The sequence below is a fragment of the Arachis duranensis genome, chromosome 9 (genome assembly GCF_000817695.3).
Source record: "Arachis duranensis cultivar V14167 chromosome 9, aradu.V14167.gnm2.J7QH, whole genome shotgun sequence".
In the NCBI taxonomy this organism is placed as follows: Eukaryota; Viridiplantae; Streptophyta; class Magnoliopsida; order Fabales; family Fabaceae; genus Arachis; species Arachis duranensis.
Window position 1 is genome coordinate 34,262,289 of NC_029780.3, and position 4,044 is coordinate 34,266,332.

A 4,044-nucleotide genomic window follows, 5' to 3' on the forward strand; every position below is an offset into this window, starting at 1 on the left:
GTTATAATTCAAATAGTATAATATTCCATACTCATTTAAAAAATTGCGGGTTCGAGTCTGTTGATTGAAAAAAAAAAGAAAAAATAATAAGGATAAAGTATATTTTTTGTCCCTAAAGTTTGACAAAAGTCTTAAAAATACCCCTAAATTTTATTTTGTTTCAATTTTGTCCAAAAAATTTTCGATTTGTATCAAATATACCCCTAACAGCTAATTTTTCAAAAAATTTAAGATCGATTCAACAACAATTTTATACATGGAAGAAGCACGCCAAAGAGTTATAGTTCAAATAGTATAATCTCCTCATACTCATTTAAAAAATTGCAGGTTCGAGTCTGTTGGTTGAAAAAAAAGAAAAAATAATAAGGATAAAGTATATTTTTTGTCCCTAAAGTTTGACAAAAGTTTCAAAAATACCCTTAAATTTTATTTTGTATCAATTTTGTTCCAAAAATTTTCGATTTGTATCAAATATACCCCTAACAATTAATTTTTAAAAAATTTAAGATCGATTCAACAACAATTTTATAAGAACAATCCCTCAACACAAACAAATTAAGCATAATTTTCATAAATTATTGTTAAACAAATCTTAAATTTTTTAAAAATTTAACCGTCAATAATATATTTAATACAAATTCAAAACTTTAAAAATAAAATTAAAACAAAATAAAAATTAAGAATATTTTTAAAATCTTTTCCAAAATTGCAAAGACAAAAAAAATATAACTTACCCAAATAATAATGCAAGAAGCACGGACCAAATTGAATCCAAATGAACGGTTGACGCAGTAATGGTAAGCACGTAAGGTAGTTTCAGTGCGTCCCACATGCTCTGTCAAGTTTCAACTTTCAACACAATTACTTTGCATCTTCCTCGAAAGCAGCAATTTCACTTCAAAAATATCAAAAATCCAAATGTGGAGCCTTCCTCCATGTTTCCTCGAACTTATCTTGCAGTTTCAGGTCAAGCGCTCCGACAAGGAGTATTTCAATTACTGAAATTGCTGCCGCATATGTGAATTTCAAACTCAAAACCAAATAACACAATAATAATACTTTCAGTGTCATGGAGATCGACGAAGCAAAGTTCCTCTGCAGCTACGGCGGCGAGATCAATCCCCGCGGCCGCAACAACAAGCTCGCTACGTCGGTGGCACCAATAAACTTCTTTATGTTGACCGTAGAATTGACTTCACAGCCATGGTTGCCGAAATCTCCAGCCTCTTTGACGGCGCCTGCAACGGCGATTACTTCTTCAAATACCAAGTCCCCGGCAGCGATGACCTCAATGCTTTAGTCTCCGTCACCAACGATAGAGACCTCCACAACATGATGCTCGTATTCGATCAACTCTACCGCGATTCTCCTAGACTCCCCCGCATGAGACTATTCCTCTTCCCAAACCCTAACAAACCTCTCGATTCGGTTAAGCCAGACTCTAATGGGCTATCTTCGAATCTTTGGAAGCATGATGTGTTTATCAGCTGTAGAGGGAAGGACACTCTTACCGGATTCACTTCCCATCTTGTCAAAGCTCTGAATAAAAAACATATAAAAACCTTCACTGGTGATGAGCTTCACAAAGGGGATTGCATCTCGGATTCTCTTACAAGAGCTATTGACAATTCGTCTATATCTATTGCGATCTTGTCAGAGAATGTTGTTACCTCAAGTTGGTGCGTCGATGAGTTATTGAAAATAATGGAGTGCGGGAGGAAAGTTATACCTGTGTTTTATGGTGTGGATCCATCTGATGTACGAAAGCAGCTAGTAAGTTTCAGTGAAAAATTCAAGTCTCACTTGCAGAGTAACATTAACAATCTTCTGAAATGGATGGATGCTCTCGCCAAAGTTGCAGATTTAGAAGGCTGGGATTCCAGCTCTTGTAGGTAAGGATGAATTTATTTTGGGTTCTCTCTAGATTTACATTTTAAGAGCAGCATAAAAGCAAACATTTTTGAAAAATTGTTGGAAGTATAGTTTTTATTTACGTCTTCAATGCATTACAATATTTGGAAAAAATCTGGATAAATATATGTTTGTGATTTTATTAAAAAAATTTTAAGTTTAACTGTCTAAAATAAACATTCATGAGAGTTTTAACTTTTAACCCAAATTGAAAGCATTAGGCCAAAATTGAATGAATAAAAAGGGTTAGGACAAAATTAATGAAATTAAACGTTTGGCTATTTTTGAAGAAAATAGCGAAGTTACGGACAAAAATTATATAAATGATTTTTATCATTATGCTAGTAAAATGTACCTTTAGGATAAGATGGGTAAATCCTTTGTTTTTAATTAAGAAATAGCTGTTTAGATGATCGATTTTGTAATAGGAAATAACTATTTGACTTCTTTAGTCAATTTTAATTTCTGATCATATGATGCAGTAAATCTTGTCTGCTCCTTACATTTGTTGTATTCATATTGTAGGGACGACTTTGAACTTGTTGAAAAGATTGTCAAGGATGTTTTGCGAAAGCTGAATAATCCTTGCCTGCCTAAGGATATCAAGGGTGTAGTTGGTATTAATAAAAATCTTGAAAAGTTAGAATTGTTATTAAGTTCGGTTCCTGATGACAAACTGGAATAATCGGGATTTGTGGGTTGGCAGGAATAGGCAAGACGACTGTAGTGAAGAAATTATTTGAGAAACATTCTTATCGGTATGAAGGTTCCTGTTTCTTAGAAGGTGTTCTGGAAAGATTGGAAAAGTATGGGCAGGAGATAGATGAGTTGTGTAATCAACTTCACTCCAAGTTGTTAGAAGGAAAAGACTTCCCAAATAGCATGGCAGATACAAATTCTGCAAAGTGCTGTCTCTGCAGCAGACAAAGAAGTTTCATAGTTCTTGATGATGTGGGTAGTTCAAAGCAATTAGAATACCTAGTTGGAGACCTTCAATGCTATGGTGCAGGAAGTAGAATAATTGTAATTACAAGGAACAAGAGTGTGCTGGAAAAAAGAGTTGAAAAAATTTATAAGATGGAGGTGTTAGATTTTCAAGATTCCCTTACTTTGTTTAGCTTGAATGCATTCAATCAAAATTATCCAAAAACGGGATACCAAGAGCTATCATGGAAAGCAGTTACCTATTGCAAAGGTGTCCCGTTAAATTTAAAAGTATTGGGTTCTTTTCTTCATTCCAAGAGTGAAACTGAATGGGATAGTGCGCTGCAAAAACTCGAGAAGAATCCTAATGCATCAATTCAAAATGTGTCAAGATTGAGTTATGATGGGTCAGATTATCAGCAGAATCACATTGTTTTAGACATTGCAACATTTTTTAAGGGAGAGCAAAAAGAACAGAGAATTGATGTATTAATAAGTTCCCTTCTTGATGAGGCTCTATTAGCTATATATGAACATTTTGAGTTGTTGCAGGATTTGAACAAGAAATGGGGAGGGGAATCATTAGTCAGAAATCTATCAAGAATCCTGAAAATCATAGCCATTTGTGGGGTTTTGGTGATAATTGTGATGTTTTGGAAAACAGCAAGGTATCGGACATAATTATTTTTAGGGTAAATTACACTAGCCTTTCTTGAGGTTATCTGATATTACACTTGGCATTGCTGATTTGTCATATTTACATTAGCATCCCTTAATGTTATGTTTATAGGATATGCCAATTTCGCATATCATCAGAGTCACGTTTATCAAAAAATAAAAAGGTAAAGTATATTTTTTGTCATTGAAATTTGTTAAAAGTTTAAAAAATATTCTTAAGTTTTATTTTGTTTCAATTTTGTCATAGAAGTTTTCGATTTGTATTAAATATACTTTTGACAGCTAAATTTTACTATGTTTAGAATCAATCTAGCAATAATGCATGACAATTATGTATGATTTGCTTGTGTTGAAGGTTGTTCTTCTGAAATTATTGTTGAATTGATCATAAGTTTTTTTAAAAAATTAGGCGCTAAAGGTATATTTGATCCAAAATTCCAAATTTAAAACTTTTAAGATAAAATTGAAACAAAATCAAAGTTAAGGGTATTTTTAAAATTTTTAGCAAACTTTAGAATACAAAATGTACTT

General features: G+C 32.8%; 1 pseudogene; it reads left to right on the forward strand.

Moving 5' to 3' along the window:
- Positions 1-1,069: 1,069 nt before the first annotated feature.
- LOC107465372 (disease resistance protein RPV1-like) lies at positions 1,070-3,830 on the forward strand (annotated as a pseudogene).
- Positions 3,831-4,044: the final 214 nt, after the last annotated feature.